This window comes from Oreochromis niloticus, unplaced genomic scaffold (genome assembly GCF_001858045.2).
Source record: "Oreochromis niloticus isolate F11D_XX unplaced genomic scaffold, O_niloticus_UMD_NMBU tig00003213_pilon, whole genome shotgun sequence".
In the NCBI taxonomy this organism is placed as follows: domain Eukaryota; kingdom Metazoa; phylum Chordata; class Actinopteri; order Cichliformes; family Cichlidae; genus Oreochromis; species Oreochromis niloticus.
Window position 1 is genome coordinate 75258 of NW_020327812.1, and position 18769 is coordinate 94026.

Consider the following 18769-nt stretch of genomic DNA (forward strand, 5'->3'; position numbering starts at 1 on the left):
CACAGCTTATCATCTTATAGCTCTAAAATCACTCTGTTGTTAATTCGTTAGTTAGATTAGCCGCTAGCATGTTGGAGGCTTGTTGCTAGCTAGTTAGCGATGCTACACACCTAATACTCTTAATAGTCTGTGGATTCAGCACTTCTTATGTTTGTTATCCATTTTTAGACAGCGATGAGATAAGCTGCACACTCAACACAGGCCCAGAGTTACTGTTAATATCAAAAATATAATGACGCCCTTTGAGATTTTAACATAAGACTGTGAGTGTAATGGATCTAAAACTGTTTAAATCTTCAGAGCCCTCTACAGCCTGGTAACATGGAAACTTTAAAAACATCAGCAGAACGTTTCACTAGTGTAGTCTAATTTGTTCTTTTCATTTAATAATATAGTCCATATTTTATCAACAGCTACATTCACCCTGGGGAGAAACTAGTGAGGGGAACCATCAGGACCAAGCTGGGTTTCCTGGGTCCAGAGGTTTGGAGAAACTTCTTCCCTTTCTTCATCACAGCTGTCCTGTGCCAGAAATTCTGTTGACCCACTGAGAGAGGCATCATTTAAGAAACACCAGGAAAACTGAAGCCCATCGCATTGATCAAGCAGGATTCATGATCTTCACCAGCAGCTCCCTCACAGGGAAATCTTCAGCACTCCTCTGTAGGCCCGCCCCAGGAGATGGATAAACCCAGCATTTCATGAACACTGTGATGGAGACCTTTGGTTTGTGTAATGTTATAAATACTCGGATACTCTCCAGAGGCTCTGGACTTTTACATAAAAATATTATATTCAGTCCTGTGGAAAGTTATATATTTAAAAATATATGATCCTCTCTAGTTACTCTGGTATGAACAACTCTGAATCACTTTATGGTAAATAACACACTATGTGCAAAAAACTGTGAAAGAATTCCAGATGACAAGTTTGTAGTTCAACATACAAGTGACGACCTTTGACCTTCATCAGGTTTTATTTAATTGTGAGAAAATCTCATATGCTCTTCATGCAGCTGAGTACATCAAGTGTTTAAAACGGAAGCTGTGCAGGTCTGAGTTCAGCAGCTTTGTGAAACACCAAACTGAGGTCCTGTTAATGCTGATATATAGTGACACAGTTACAGGGGTGATTAATCCTTTTGTTTTTTGTCTTTAACTTTATCAATAAAGCTGCAGCTTTCACTACAGCACGTGTGGTAAATGGTAAATGGTAAATGGCCTGTATTTGTATAGCGCTTTACTAGTCCCTAAGGACCCCAAAGCGCTTTACATATCCAGTCATTCACCCATTCACGCACACATTCACACACTGGTGATGGCAAGCTACGTTGTAGCCACAGCCACCCTGGGGCGCACTGACAGAGGCTGGCACTTTAACCTTTGCACTGTTTTCATCAGTTCATTTTGCAGTTAACATGTGAACATGTTGGATGATCTGTCTGCTGTCACTGGGTGGTGCTGAAGTCTGAATCTGAGGGCAGCTCCTGTAATCACAAAGACAACAGAATCATCAAACTCAGATATAAATTTTATCCCTCAAAATTGAAATAAAGCTGATTCTTCTGTCCTCACACACCCAGGATCTGAAGTTCTTCTCTTACATTTTTTTCAGTATTACAGTACACTACAGTACTTTAATCCATAGTTCCTGATTAATGAGGAGTTACTGAAGTACAAGCTTTTAAAAAAGATGTTACTGTCTTTACAGATGTGGCAAGAAACTGAAAACATGCTGTTGTTTGCACATATTTAATATTCAGCTCTGCACAGGAGCTGCAGCAGGGTGCAGCCTGTTGCTTTTACAGTATAATACTTGTAATAAAAGTACAGTAACAGTAATTAGTGACTGAGTAGCCCGGGGCGTTTCTCTTGATTTCTTTAGTAAATTCATTCACCTGCACAGATTAGCTAAACGAACCCCGACAGCCGAGTGCTCATTTTAGCTAGCTAGGTCTCAGGACCTAAGGACTGTAGTTACGGATTAGCTTACAAACACCTTTAACTTACCGAAAAAGTGCAGCGGGGCCTCGGGTCCTTCTGTCGGGTAGTCCAGTTTACTAAAGAACACCTCAGGCTGTCAGGTTAAAACAGGCGGTCGTGTTTTCATAACGTCGTAAACGCTGGCCCTCCTCTCAGAGCCTACGCTCTATCTGCTATTCCCGAACACAGATACGCAAGTTTCTCCGTGACTGCAGCTGCCAGTCAAAGCTGTTATGATGATGTTTCACCCCAATTTAACATCACCGCGGTAGGAATTAGAATCAAACTTATGGGAAAGGAGACCCCTTGGACATCAATCAGCATGATGAGAACTATTGATAACAAAAGAAAGAATCTTTGGAAAAAAATTACCTGAGGAGAATTAATTTATTTTAGTCTGACCCCAGTCCCATCCGCTAACATGGAGGAGGCGGGGTTTATGACCTATACTGCAGCCAGACACCAGGGGGCGATAGAGACGTTTTGGCTTCATTTTTGGGGAGCTGTCGCGTCGTCCATGTTTTCTACAGTCAATGGTTTGAACTCTGCAAAATGTCCTGTGATTGGGTTTTGGTTTTGTTTTTTTTTTTGTTTTTTTAGAGTTAATATTTTGGGTATGGTATCTTTTTATGAAAAATACAAGAGTAAAAGTAAAAAAAGTAAAAGTTCTTTTAGCATGTGCTTCAAAGCTAAGTTTGACTGGGAAGCTCAAAGCTCAATAGCCTGCATCGACAGAAATTCACTGCAGCATATGTAATATTTCATGTGTCATAATTTATTCCAGTCTATCTTGCAAATACATGTTTGTGCTGCAATATCATGCACAAACACAAAGTATTAGATCCTTAAGATCAAACCTATGTCAAAATTGTTTCATTATTTTGGTCCATTGGAGTGTGGTAAGCCATCAAAGGCCGCTACTAGAAACTAGGAATATTACATGAAATTGCTTGCTTGGCCAAAAATGGGTAAATGATGTAATTTGATAAAAAACATGAAAAACTACAATTTTCATGTGTTGAGTTTAGAATGAAAGCAATTTTACCTAAATTGGATGATATAGTACTGTCAATAACAAGGAATCAAAAAAGGTGGTTATAATCGATTTCAATTGGCCAAAAATGGCCACGATAGAGCCAAGAGGAACAATTTGGTGTATAGTGTATATTATTGACATTATTAAGGAGCTGATGTTGAAAAATAAAAAATCTGAAAAAAAATACACACCTTTGGGAAGTTTCATTCCATTTGCATTAACAGAACGAAAATGATTGAAAAAAGAAAAGTGAAGTGGCCACAAAGGATAGGGTAGAGCCCAGAGGGTTAAATATAGATCTGTGCTTGTGTAACCCGGTCGTAGTTTACATATTGTTATAATTACACAAAATGTGTTCTTTATACCTGACTGTTAGGTGCTCCGAGCCTGTAGTTATATTCATTATCAGTTAGAGCCCCTCCTCATCTTTACTTCTTCTTCTTCTTCAGTGCAACCGTATAAATACAATGTACCCCTTTGGCCTCTCCCCTTTTCTACAATTCCCCTGTGGGAGAGGTTGGTGTCATTTCTTTCCCAACACTGTAAACCCTGATGTTTCTGATTGTGATTTTAGTTCAATTATTGTCATCATTGTGCCTGTTTTTGTTAGATCCTATAAATGTGTACTATGTGTGTGCCACAAATGTGTTTTAGGCGCCGTTAACGCTACACTGTAAGAAATGTACGTAAAAATTACAGTAAATAACTGTAAAATGGCAACGGTAAATTACCATTAAATCAAAAAGAGTAAATGATTGTAATATGTATATTAAATTTCTGTAAATTGAAAAACGGTGATTTGCTTTTATTTTTACACTGCTAATATGTTGAAAATATATTAATGTACTGTAATATGGCACATTGTCTTTGAAAACAACAGGAAAACTCTGTAACATTATTTACAATTAATCACCCTACAATTTACATAATAACTCTGTATGAATGACAATCTTTCCTGCTTTTTTCATTTGAATTTACGATTTACAACTGTATATTAATTACTCAAAACATACTGTACTTTTAATTTTAACAAAATCTCAAAACATTGTTAGAATTATTGTGAAAATTACGGTGAATTTTTTTTAATATTAACAAGCTCAGACTGTTTGATAAAACAGTATATCTTAACAGTAAATACAATCAATTACTAAAAATAAAAAATGTGTATATTTCTGTAAGTTCTACAGTCTCACCAAGTATACCGCAGCTATTTACAATGAAAAAAAAATTGTGGCATAGGGAGATTTAAATCATGGATTTGCCACTGTTCAGTCCGTGTTCAATCTGTTTGAGTGTGATACCACCTGCTGAAATTAAAATTAATTGATCAAAATTAAATACAAAAAAAATGAAATAATGTTAATAAAATAATTGGTGTAGTTTGCAAGGCCAAGAGCAGTCAAAGAATGTATTATAAAAGCTGTAACAATCAGTTTCTTTGAAAAGTCTCATTTATATGCACGTTTTGGAGACAATGCATTGCGTATCTAAACCAATGACTGTAGAAAACATGGACGACGCGACAGCTCCCCAAAAATGAAGCCAAAACGTCTCTATCGCCCCCTGGTGTCTGGCTGCAGTATAGGTCATAAACCCCGCCTCCTCCATGTTTGCGGATGGGACTGGGGTCAGACTAAAATAAATTTATTCTCCTCAGATAATTTTTTTCCAAAGATTCTTTCTTTTGTTTTCAATAGTTCTCATCACGCTGATTGATGTCCAAGGGGTCTCCTTTCCCATAAGTTTGATTCTAATTCCTACCGCGGTGATGTTAAATTGGGGTGAAACGTCATCATAACAGCTTTGACTGGCAGCTGCAGTCACGGAGAAACTTGCGTATCTGTGTTCGGGAATAGCAGATAGAGCGTAGGCTCTGAGAGGAGGGCGTTTACTTTACGAAAACACGACGGAGTGTTTTAACCTGACAGCCTGAAGTGCTCTTCAGTAAACTGGACTACCCGACAGAAGGACCCGAGGCCCCGCTGCACTTTTTCGGTAAGTTAAACGTGTTTGTAAACTAATCCGTAACTACAGTCCTTAGCTAGGTCCTGAGACCTAGCTAGCTAAAATGAGCACTCGGCTGTCAGGGTTCGTTTAGCTAATCTGTGTATGTGAATGAATTTACCCTGACTAAAGAAATCAAGAGAAACACCCCGGGCTACTCAGTCACTAATTACTGTTACTGTACTTTCATTACAAGTAAAAGCAACAGGCTGCACTCTGCTTCAGCTCCTGTGCAGAGCTGAATGTTAAATATGTGCAAACAACAGCATGTTTTCAGTTTCTTGCCACATCTGTAAAGACAGTAACATTTTTTTTTTCAAAGCTTGTACTTCAGTAACTCCTCATTAATCAGTAACTATGGATTAAAGTACTGTAGTGTACTGTAATACTGAAAAAAATGTAAGAGAAGAACTTCAGATCCTGAATGTGTGAGGATAGAGAAGAATCAGCTTTATTTCAATTCTGAGGGATAAAATTTATATTTGAGTTTGATGGTTCTGTTCTCTTTGTGATTACAGGAGCTGCCCTCAGATTCAGACCTCAGCACCACCCAATGACAGCAGACAGATCATCCAACATGTTTACATGTTAACTGCAAAATGAACTGATGAAAACAGTACAAAGGTTAAAGTACCACATGTGCTGTAGTGAAAGCTGCAGCTGTTTTATTGATAAAGTTAAAGACAAAAAATCAAAAGGATTAATCACCCATGTAACTGTGTGTGTGTGTGTGTAACTGTACATCAGCATTAACAGGACCTCAGTTTGGTGTTATTTTTGATATTAATAGTAACTCTGGGTCTCTGTAGAGTGTGCAGATGATCTCGTCGCTGTCTAAAAATGGATAACAAAATCTAATTAGTGCTGAATCCTTCAATAATACAGACTATTAGAGTAACAGGTGTGTAGCGTCACTAACTAGCTAGCAATAAGCCTCCAACACAGTGCGTATGCTAGCGGCTAATCTATCAAACGAATTAACAACAGAGTGATTTTAGAACTATAAGATGATAAGCTGTGTGTCTTTTTTTATAACAGTGGCATGGTTGTATTTACCTTAATTAAACGAGTCGTCAGTCGAGGTAAACCAGGAAAAATCTCCAGCCGCCGGGCAACGTAAAAAGTGTAGAGGGGCGTGTTTGCGGTCACGTCCAGCGGGTGTGTGGGCGGGAGCGTTACACAGTCGCTCCACCTCAAGTCACTACTGCGCAGATTCTGGCTCCAAAAATGCAAGATGGCAGCCTCCACAAGCGGAGTATTTTGGCTTCATTTTTGCACAATGGTAGGAGGCGGAGTCGCGTCGTCCATGATTTCTACAGTCAATGGTTCAAATAGCTGTCTGAGTGTGAGTTACTGCAACAGCAGAGGGCACCAATACTCCTTGGAAGCGTGTAGTCCGCCAAACCAACGAAGAAGAAGATAGCGCCACTTCTCACTCCAGACTGACTCAGCTCAGCAAGGGAGTTCCAGCAGCACCATGCACTGAACCATCAACCTTCTAGTTCCTCTGTCACAGGCTTTGCGTTCAGTCCTGTTTAGTTTTCTGGAAAGTTCATGCTAATGCAGCAGGTTGAAGATTTTAGCTAGCTTTACTTTGAAACTAACACCTGTTTAATTTACCAGGAGCAGCTAAAGACAATGTTCCTTTTTGATTTCTGTGCTAAGTCAGTGAAGTCACAGGGGTTATGTATTTCATTGCGACCTGCTTCTGCCATCCTGACCATTGTAGAGGAAATTTAAAAAAATACATGAGTTGGGTCAGTCATATATTCTAAATAAGCTCACTACACTTATAAAAACTGAAACAACATTATCTGATGAGGATATTGCCAAGTTTTGTGAGGCAGTCAACGGATCCAGGGTGTTTTCTGTATGTCATAAAGGGCCAGTGATTACAACATACTCCAGAACACAGTCCTTCATATACATGTTGAACTATGTGGAGCCCAAGAAAAATTTTTTAGGACAAAGTAAGAATAGAACAGATCGGGTTGCATACCATGTACCTCTAACGGTGTGTTCACACCGAACGCGATAGACGCGAGCGAAAATGCCCCAAACGCCCCTAATTTGACGCGTGCACATTCGCACCTCAACGCGTGTCCAAGAAAAATCCATCGCGCGTCAAAATTGCATATTTTGACGCGCGTGAACCGGAAATGTGGGAGGGATGTGGGAGGAAGTTGTGCCAGACGGTATCTTTGCTAGATGGCAGCTGTCGAGCTAGCGTTTGAAGAGAGAGTCTCCCTTCTCTATTTACTGTGGAGAGCAGAGCAGCGGCGTTAAGGACGTCCCCGCCGTACCTGGGTCCATCAGGTCCTCCAGAGGCGTGAGCAGTTTGGTGAGTTTCACCACTTGCTCGAGGAGCAGCGCCTGGATGACGGCCGATTTCAGCGATATCACCGTCTTTCACTCGCCCAGTTTGAGGACCTGCTGTCCCGCGTCGGTCCCAGAATCGCCCGCCTAGACACCAACTACAGGCGCTCAATCCCACATGCAGAGCGCCTGTCCATCTGCCTGAGGTTAGTAAAAGTGTTTAATACGGTAGTCCTTTATTGATACCTGTGCTAATATATGCTAAACTATCGTTTATACACTGCTAACATGGCTGTGGTATGCTATCAGTGAATGCCGTCGGTGTTTACTGATAGCAAACTGTGGTATGGAGACGACTGTTTATAATATTTCTAGTGATACTCGACAGTTCTCATCAAGTCCCGATTTAATTCGATTTATGCTGTTATCAGTGTTAGCAATGATAGCATGGCTGTGGTGTCTATCAATGTATGCTCTCGGTGTTTGCTGATATCAAACTGTGGTATGAGGACCACAGTGGGTTAATCTTTGTAGTGATACTCACTCCTTTTTTCTTTTTTATTTAGACCTGGTTTAATTCTGGTATAGTTGAATATTTGTATATAATCCCCGCAGCTGTCAGACTCTATAACAGGGGTCAGCAGCCTTTCTTTAAACTGAGAGCTAGATAAAATTGTGAACAGTTTGGTTCATCTTAGTTATATGGTTCTATCTAGCATATTCTATCTTGATAAGCTGTCTTATCACAGGTTAATTTATCAAAAATATTAACAATGATTTAAGCAAGGAAAGGGCTACATGTCAACATACAACTCTTTATTTCTATTAATGTCTTACTTCATTCCTACCTGATTGACATGTCTAGGAATTATGAGTGATTGGCACACTGTAGTGGTAAAAGTTGTTACCAATCAAATTATGATATGGTAAAGTTAAAACAAAACACAACTGACTGTTTTATATTATATCTAATATATGTTATGTAATTATCCTTATAATTACAAAATGTTTTATGTAAGATTTATGTTTTGTAATTTAAATCTGACATCACAAAAGTATTTTGGAATTTGAATAATGTATTTTGTAACTGCAGTACACATAATACTAATTTTGAACAATTTTGTCCAGGTTCCTTGCCACCGGGGACTCCTTCAGGACCATCGCGTTCAGTTTCAGAGTCGGTGTGCCAGATCACCCCCCAGGTAGCGACGGCCATCTGGGACTGTCTAGTGGGCGACTTCATGGCTGTGCCTTCACCTGGAAACTGGCGGTCCATCACAGAGGGATTCCAGGAGCGCTGGAACTTCCCTCTCTGCTGTGGACCTCTGGATGGGAAGCACGTCCAGACAAAGGCACCCCATATATCACATAGGAGACACACACATTGATATACACTAAATATTTATTCCATTTCTTTTTTTGTGGTGCCCAAATTTATGCACCTGCTTGATTTATCACATTTAACACAAATATCACTGTGTGTGTCTCCTGTATGATATATTTAACTGACATTTTTTATTGTAACAACCAACGATTTATACAGGAAAATAATGGCTATTAACAAGGTTGCCCAAACTTTTGCATCCCACTGTATTAGTATATTCTGTCATTAGTATAATATGAAATAAATTCTACATGTGTCAAGTCGTGTGCCAACATTTGCTGTGTAGTAGAACTGAGACATTAGTCATTATAAAAATTTATTTGAAATAATATTAAAATTCACAAACAGAAAAACATTAAACATAAATATATAAAATATAAGTATTTACAGAGAGACAGGAATAAAAAGGACCCAGCTGCTCTCCAGAGCAGGAACAAGGCTGAGGAGGAAATGCTCCATTGGAGACTGGTGTGGCCTCTTCAGGGACACCAGGATGGCCAGCTCCACCACCGATGGACCGTCCTGGGACTCATCCCTCATCTGCCTCGGAGCTGTCCTCCTCTCTGGGCCTGTAAAACAGCACAAAACACAAAGAAATGAGAAGGCTGCTACTAGATTTTCATTTCAACACTGAAAAAGAAAAAAAAAAAACAGGATATAATCAGATTAGTTGTAGATATTTAGTAAAGGTGATCACAAGGGAATCCCACCGAGTAAAAAGCTATCAGTGCTGCTGTACATCTGATGCTACAATTACATACCTGTGGGTGCTGCAGCAGGAGCTGAGGGACTGGGGAGCAAGGAGAAGCAACAGGGGATGCTCTGCTGCAGAATCGGTTCTATCAAGACAATATTAAATGTTAACAGGTTGAATACAATAATCATAGAGAAAGTATATACAGTGGTCCCTCGTTTATTGCAGCAGGGGTTGTCAGAATAACTAGCCCCTCGCCATGCACTTTATACACTTTTTCCCCCACACACATGAACATTAGTCACAGTTCTCACAAGTTGTTTCTCAAAGTGCAAACCTTTGTAGATTGCAAAACGTAAAAGTATTATGCCGTGTTTTGTCTTCATCTGCCACTTTCGTGCGCCTTTTTCCCTTGCGGTGCAGGTGTCTATTTCCGAATGAGGGTCATAGTTATGGGTGTTTTTGTGCTGTTTTATCTATTGGATGTGATGGTTATCAAAACAAAACATGATAAATTTGACAAGCGCAGGAGACACAGCACGGAGGAGATTTGTCAATCAGGCTGCAGAATGCAATGCTGTACTGTGCAAAAAAAAAAAAAAAAAAAAAAAAAAAATCAGCGAAAAAGCGAGGCAGTGACGGATGAGCGGGACCACTGTGTGCTGTTTATTAATAAACAAAATATATTCCTATATGACAACATGCATAAAAGCAGAACGGTATTTGTACATCAGTGGGAAAATAGCAGTGGCTTGCTAGCTTTTGTGCGGCTTCCCCGGGTCAGTGAAAAATGTAAAAAGAGAAATTAATGAACTTACCAGGTTGCCCGATCTCTTCACATATCTTCCTCCAAGCTCGGTCCTTTATATTCCTGTCTCGGTACACAAAGCAGCTGGTGTCGTACAGCTCCGGGTTGTTTGCTACGGGGTTGATTAGCCTTCCCTCCATTAAAGAATGAAGGGCTTTGGCTGGATCTGCCCCTTTGACCTAGGTCACAGCCACGTCACCAGGCTCCTGATTGGTTGTCGCGGCGCGATTTGACGCTGGAGTTCAGATTTTCCAACTCGAGCGGCAGAGGCGAAACAGGCGTATGCACAAAATGCAACACAAAAATTCACGCGCGTGGTTTTTTTCGCGAGTCAAACGCGCCCCACGCGCTACACTGACGCGCGTTTCAGGGGTTTTGGCGTTTTCGCGACGCAAATCTGCCTCCAAATTTTCGCTTGACGCGCAATCGCGTGTCATCGCGCTCTTTCCATTGACTTTACATGTAAACCTGACGCTCTGGCCGCCTCTATCGCGTTCGGTGTGAACACACCGTAAGAGAGACTTTGAAATATTTGTTAGACTCCGATTTGTGGCAGAGATGTGTAACAGGTGAGCAATCAGCTGAGTCTTTATCAGATGTACTGTGTGACATTAGTGATGGTAAGATATTCAAAAGTAGTACTTTTTTTTTTTTTTACCAAAATCCATTATGTTTCAAACTACTGCTATACCAAGATGCCTTTGAAGTTGTTAATCCTTAAGGTTATGGAAATAAATAGATAAAACTGTAGTTAAAGGAACCTTGTTTTGCATGCTGGAGATAATTTGGGCTCACATTGCACTGGTGGCCTCTGCTTTAGTCGTACACAACATTTCTGTAGATACTGTTTAATGACACAATCTGTTTTTCAGGGTGGTGATCCAAATCAGTGTGGAGCAGAATGCACCACAGAGATGTACAACTCTCCTGTTGAACATCTCAAGACTGAAGGTACACCAGATATAGGAGGAATAAAGTTTGAGTCAGTTTTCAACAGTTTAAAATATTTTCACATCTGTCAGCCAGGTTTGCCATTTTGTTTAGGACACAACATTTTTAGGGCATTTTGTCATATGATGTTGCGCTGTTTCTTAAATTTTTTTGTGAAAAAAAAGAATGGTTCACCTACTTCATTCTGAATCGGAGCATTAAACAGTTTAAATACTCTGACACCTCTTCAAAGCCGTGTGAGGTCAGTCCTCAACAAACTCTCAGGACAGTTAATACAAAACTGGAACTTTGTAAGGCTGTTTCCTCTCATAATTGATGACGTGGTGGAGTGGAAGATGAAACAGATGATTTTTACCCCACTGCATCCAGACTACAAATGAATCGCGCATGTGCGAAGCCACTGCTGGCATGTGATGCGCAGCAACAGAAGAGAAGGCCCTTTGAGGCTCAGTAACAGCGACTTTATTAGAAAAGTACAGAAATTTGGCGCCAAAAAATATAATTTTTTTCCCAATGCATCACAATAACTTCATTTCAGTAACTTCAACAAATAAAGGAGGTTACATATAAGCTACTTTTTTTTATTGCTCAAAACTTGAACCTTGAACCTTGTCTGAACACAAACTGCACTTGTTGGTCCATTGTGATGTATGTGGCTGAAGAAAACAAATTGCTGTTATTTTTAGGTTGTACAGTCCTGATCAAAAGTTTTAGACCATTTGAAAAATGGCAAAAAAAATATTTTGCATAGTTGGATCTTAACAAGGTTCCAAGTAGAGCTTCAACATGCAACAAGAAGAAATAGGAGTAAGGCAAAACATTTTGTGAGCATGTAATTTATTAAAAAGAAAGCTTAAACTGAAACAGGCTGTTTTACAGCTAATCAAAAGTTTATGTAACCAGTATGTAACAAAATATATAAATAATGGGCAAATCAGAAGACTTCAGGAACGACAGGAGCCCAGAGGATGGGTAACCACAATGAAAACACAACTGCAAATGATGACGCAATGGGTTAACTGTATTTCAAAGTTATGCACTGTATTGCATTTGACAATAATACCCAAAATATTGTGTGCGCGCACAGATACCCAAAATAAAAAAGAAACGAATGTTAGACCCGGGTCTTTTAAAGTGTCAATAGGATCCAGATCAGGCCTGTTTGGTGATCTGGTGAGTTATTGGTGTGAGTTCAATCCACGATCGGTGTATGGTTTGCACAGTCTTGTCCTACCACAGTTCAGGCAACCAGACTTCAAGATTCAATTCCAAATGGGCTGTGGCTCGCCATCCATTGCAATGGAAAATTATTCCTCTTCTGCGGATTTCCACAAAGTCTGTAATCCAAAGTTCTCCGGGGAGTCTCGGCTCCTTTCTCCAACTCAAAAAACCTGACCTAAGAGTGAGGTCAGAATTACTTCAAATGAACATTGTTCACACTTAACTAAAAAACTTCTGTTTAAGGTATAAAGCATGAACAAAATGTGTTTCAATCTCTAATGTTGTACAACTAATCAAATTCTAAATGTTTTCATTACATGGCAATGTAGCTATCACCAATCATTAAAGCAATTCACACTGCTCATTAAAACAGCAAACTCAATATACTCTGCTCACTGTCAAGTAACAACAGTGATGAATAAAAGTCACACAATAAAACATTTCAATTCAACAGATAGACATACAGTTTTTCTAGTGATGGGTCCAGCAACACTGACGCACCGACGCATGTATCAAGCTCACCTAGCGATGCCTGTATCGGTGCGTGCGTCGCTTTAAGAAAAAGTCACGTGATCGATACAGCTGCTGTATCGCTCATTGCCAACGCACCAAACTGTGATTAAAAGGTACCGCATCCGTGTCTGCCAACGGAATGAGTCGCCACCAAAAAACCCCACAAAATTACTCTCGCAAAGATTTAAAAAAAAAAAAAAAAAAAAATACACACATCTCTCTATAATAAAATGGAGCCTGAAAGAAAAAGAAATGTTTCTGCTGTGTGGGATCATTTTGATCTTTTAACTGCAAATAAGGTAATAGTTTGTCTGTCTTTGTTTCAGTGTAATCTATCAGAATAGGAAAAACAGCAATGTGACTTGCAGTGTAAATTTTTATTTCATTTTATGCAGGTCAAATGTCGCATCTGTTCTGCTTTCTTACACAAACAAAAGCACCTCCTCCATGTTTAGGCATTACAGAGCCAAACATGAAAATGAGGAGACAAACTCACCGAGAATGAACACTGGTAGGCCTATATAGACACTGAACAGCTTTATCATCATTTTTTTTATTAATATGTGTTTTATTATTTTCAAATCAAGCATCTAGGAAGACTGTTCTGGACCAGGCAGTCCCGAATTTTATTATAAAGGACTGCCAACCCCTTAGTATTGTGGAGAGTGTCGGAGAGAAACATTCCAAGATCAGAGGATCCTTTAACGTACTGGGGGAATAGGAAGACATCTTATCTGAACCTTTTCCACCTGGCTTTACAGCTTTTGTGTACCCCAGCTTCATCTGTGCCTGTGAGTTTTCCAAAGCTGGGGAAATGGTGTCAAAAAAAAAAAAAAAACGCAATAGACTGAATGCAAAAACATTGGATAAACCTATTTTTCTGAATAGAAATTTATAATAAACTGAGTCAAATGGGTAATATTACATTCACAATACTTTCATTTTAATTTTCACTTAATGTCATTCACAATATATTTTAAAGATGTCTACAATATTTGCAATATAAAACATATAAAATGATTCCATGGAAAGTACAATACCTTACAGTGTACAAGTATGACTAGGTCATTGAATCAGTGTCTGTTGTGAGTCTCAAGTAAGTTACCTGCAATGATATTTAAGGTCCAGCAGGTGTCAGTATGGAGCAAAACAGCAAAACTGTGTCGACACAGTTTCGATACAGTTTGGGGAATGTGCTGAAACGCTTCACGAGGCCCCATCTACCCATCACTAAGTTTTTCTTTAACCTAACAACAGCTAATATGTTTTTAACACTTAACAACGGGAGTGTGCGTTTAGCTAGTACCCGCTAGCTACTTGCATAGTACCGTCACCATTAGCGTTTGTTTTGAAGCGAACAACGTTAACATTTCAGGATACCGATCAGCGGCTATAACAGTTTGGTTACTCACCAGTGCAAAGCACTTCGTATTCATAAAATTAGCTTCGGCTATCCAAATCTGGCGGCTAAGCAAGCAGATACCAACAGCTACCACGTTTTCCCCACAGGTACAGCTATGGCGCGTGTGGTCTAAGCAGTCTTAGCAGCGCAACCAAACATGAAAACACAAGGCGGGACAAACAATCCCATTGGTTGGACTGCATTTGTATCCAGGTCAAAAAATAACCTTTAAGAAACAAAAATAAATAAATAACACAAATAATGCAATTCCATACAAAATAATTTGGATTTTTCCTTTAGAGTCTCTCTCCAATTTGAGTGTTTTTAACTGAACAGAATAAAACATCTTTAATAATAATTACAATAAACAGTCTAATTGCATCTGTTTGCCACTGGGCTACATTTAGGACCACACCTCCAAAAAACATGGGTAAACCCCCAAAACAGAAATCAAAGTTCCAAACTTGAACTCAGTAATGAATAGGTTTGCTGTTATTGTTGATCACTTCATGCAAGCGTTTCCATGAGGTGAGTGGGAACATTTCTCCAAGTGGTGAAGATGGCCACATGAAGGGCGTCTACTGTCTGGAACTGTTGTCCATTCTCAGTTGGATTTAGATCAGGGGAAGACGCAGGATAGTCCAAAAGAGTGATGTTATTCTCCTGGAAGAAGCAGGGGCGGATCTAGAAGGGTGGCATGGGGTGGCGTGCCACCCTAAAATCTTCCCTTGCCACCCCAAGTGCCACCCCAGTTTTGCATATGACAGTGTTGTTTATTAACATAGCATTAACAGTTCGAGCGTAGTTACAGTCAACAGTGAATATAAATGCTAAAACTGAATATATTGAATAGTGTTACCCCCCTCCACCATTAACAAATGGTTCAGCCCATAGCAGGGACCGGCTTTTTTCTTGTTTTCAGTAGCAAGGCATGCTTATGATTGTGCCAGAGCACATTTTGAACAACACCATGGGAATTTCGGATTTTACACAGGTGGTTGGATGTTACACTCTGGAAATGGAAGCAAGGTGAGCGTTATTAACTCTCTGTGGTCCACAGACACGCTGCACCTCCAAATCACATGACTATGTTAAGCTGACACAGCAACAAGCTGCAGCCACGCTGAGTCTCTGTTTCAGCCCAGATTGAAAGTTCGCACTTCAAAGTATATACATTTTAATTACAGGCCAGTAAATCCAGAGTTATGATTATATATATATAAGCCACGCTTTTTTCTAAATACTGTCGTCACGTTTTTGTGTGTGTGTTTTAAGCGTTTTCTAAGGACAGCGCAAAAACAGTAAAGAAAGGAAAAAAAGCCACCTCTTTCCTATCGAAAATGTACCATGTCGAATTTTTAAAAAGTCAACACGTAGGATTTGGTTGTTTAGGAAGAGGGAAAGTTTTGGGAGTGACGGTAACGGCAGCGAGAGAGAGAGAGTTTTTAGATGTGGGAGATTTGTGACGTTTAGTGTGGAGTGTATACTTAGTGTGTTGTGTTGTCTTGTGTAGCTGTTCTGTTGTGTAGTCGTTTTGTGTGTCAGTGAGGGCACTAATGAACACAAAGGCACATTTGCAACGTAAACACTGTCACTAAGTAGAAAACCAGCGGAGTGATACATCTCCTGTTTTCAGGCCCGCAGGTTTATCCCTGTGCTGTTCTCCTCTGTCTTTTGGTGGACCATCTTTTTTTTTTTTTACTGTGACACATAATTTGTGGGGCATCTTATTGCAACACCTGATTGTTCTCTCATTTTGGTTTTAGTAATATTTTTAAATGGTTGTAAAAAATGAAAAAAAAAACGCAGGTGTATTGGCTGCATTTTTAGATAAATAGTTGTATATGTTTACAAAATGTACAATTTATATTTTCATTTCAAGTTATAAAAATTTACTCAACATGTCTGTGGGAGGTTTTTTCCCGTAAAAAATACTACTAGCATTTTAAGTTCTTTGTGTGATTTCAGATCAGTAATAGTACTATTAATAGTAATAGTAATACTAATGCAGTATGTCAGTGAAAAAACAACTAAATTCAGTTGAGCTGAAAAGAATGATACCAAACAAGGCAAGGAGGAAAAAATAAAATGAAACAATTTGAGGGTGAAATACAAACATAAACTCAAAAGGAGTCAAAAATGTCTGGTTGTATTTCAGACCTCAGTGGGTTAATCCAACAAATCATGAAAAATTAGGTTTAAATTTTTGTTCATGACAGTGCAGATTTCTGACATTTTGTGTAATTTAAGCATGTAACAATGTGACTGTTTTCTAACAAAAAACAGTGTGAAACTTAAGTTAGACTTGTGTTCGTAAATGAACCGTCCCATGTTGTGTAGCTTTCTGGATTTTATACTTATTGGGCTACATATTTATTTATTATACAGGCTATACAGTACATAACATCAAAACTTACATGTTTTATGTAACTAAAGTGTGTAATTATGTGGGCTACAGACAATAATTAAGTTATAGACTATATTTATATGAAAAACGTGTATACTTACTACAATTGAATCGTTTTAACCATATGTAACCACCTGCATATGTGTTTGGGGAAAAAAAGGCTTTAATTTTGCCACCCCATTTGGTTTCTCTGCCACCCTCATGCCACCCTAAGAAAATTTCTCTAGATCCGCCCCTGGGAAGAAGTCCCTTGTCCTGCAGCATTGTGTACTGTACCGTTGTCCTGTTGAAAAACCCACTCGTTACATGACTGTAACGAGTGGGTTACAGTCATGAGGGATGCTCTCTGCAACATCTGGACATAACCAGCAGCCGTTTGACACCCCTGCACCTCCTGAAGCTCCGTTGTTCAGTGGAACAACGAGGGGGCGCCACAATGGTCTGGGGTGCCTTTTCCTTCAGTGGAAGGAAAAGGCACCCCAGACCATTGTGGCGCCCCCTCGTCTGTGGTGTGTAGAAAACATGTCAGGTGGGATCTGCTTGTCATGCCAGTAACGTTGGAAACCATCAGGACCATCAAGGTTACATTTTTTTACAGGAGAAAAAAAAAAGGTTATATTTTTTTCTCATCAGAGAATTTGTTTTTGAAGCCCTTCAGTCTCAGATGCCGTTTGATGGTTATGGGGGTGCAGTCGGCACCAGTAATGGCCTTAATTTGGGTTGAGGATTTTTTAGGTCTTTCACTTCACTTTTTTGTTCCATAACCCCCAGGATTATTTAAGAAATGAGTGTCTTAACTGCGTCCCACCTCAGCAGTGATGGCGCACTGTGAGAAACCCTACTTATGCAGTTCAACAAGCCGACAATGTTCAAAAAGGAAAGTTTTTTTGCTTTTGCCATCAGAACATCCTGACAGTCTGACTGCCTGACAGAAAATGACAATGAATCCACAGTTTTGCACAGATTTGGCCTTTTAAAGGCATGTCGTCCTAAACATTTGATCAGCTGTAAAACAGCCTGTCCCAGTTGAAGTTTGTGAAATGTAAGTTAAATGTTTTGTCTCGCTCCCATTTCTGCTTGTTGCATGTTGTTGGAACCTTGTTAAGAGATCCAACCATGCAAAAGATGATTTTTTTGCCATTTTTCAAGTGGTTTTAAACTTTTGATTGGGACTGTATTTAATAATCGATTAGTTTCTTCTGAATGGATTAAGAATGCTTTATGTCCACAATGCAATGCATCACAATTGGAAATCATTATACGATTAATTGTGTCAGCTCTATTAAATGTAAGATTGTATATTTGCTTTTGAAATGGGCAGTTTGCTTTATTGAGCTTTGTATTTGCTTTCAGACTGCATGGAAAGAACGCTAATCTACACTGAGCATCTGAAGAACAACATGCAAGTCCTCAAACACATTGGATCCAAAATCTGTTCCAGTTCCTCAGACACCATCAGAGACTGTTTTGAAAGCCCTCTACTATCAAGTCTGGATAAAAAGAAACTTTGTCAACCACTGCAAGTATCAAGTGTTTTAAATTTTGTTTGACTGTTTATTATGTACTTATTTGTTTTTGGTTGTATTAAGTTTGATATTAATTAGATCAGTGCCTTTTTAGTCATTAATTTGATTATTAAATATTAACTGTTTAATTTAATCATTGTCTCTATTGGTTTTTATTAATGTTTCTAGCAAATTACAGGGAGTGCAGAATTATTAGGCAAATGAGTATTTTGTCCACATCATCCTCTTCATGCATGTTGTCTTACTCCAAGCTGTGGATGTGCATCTCTGTAATGAGAAGGGGTGTGGTCTAATCACATCAACACCCTATATCAGGTTTGCATAATTATTAGGCAACTTCCTTTCCTTTGGCAAAATGGGTCAAAAGAAGGACTTGACAGGCTCAGAAAAGTCAAAAATAGTGAGATATCTTGCAGAGGGATGCAGCAGTCTTAAAATTGCAAAGCTTCTGAAGCGTGATCATCGAACAATCAAGCGTTTCATTCAAAATAGTCAACAGGGTCGCAAGAAGCATGTGGAAAAACC

At 39.2% G+C, this 18769-nt stretch overlaps 2 long non-coding RNA genes across 2 annotated transcripts in view; one reads left to right on the forward strand and one right to left on the reverse strand.

The window, feature by feature from the left end:
- The window catches only part of LOC112845116 (uncharacterized), a 37604-nt gene extending 19142 nt beyond the window's left edge, over positions 1-18462 (forward strand). Inside the window, exons 2-3 of the long non-coding RNA XR_003217919.1 lie at positions 11097-11175; positions 18072-18462. This is a non-coding gene — a long non-coding RNA (uncharacterized LOC112845116). The remainder of the gene's footprint in view (positions 1-11096; positions 11176-18071) is intronic.
- On the reverse strand, positions 12179-15062 carry LOC112845115 (uncharacterized). Its single transcript, XR_003217918.1, has 2 exons — positions 14322-15062; positions 12179-12571 (listed from the first exon to the last, which is right to left on the reverse strand). It is a non-coding gene; the product is annotated as an uncharacterized LOC112845115 (long non-coding RNA).
- Positions 18463-18769: the final 307 nt, after the last annotated feature.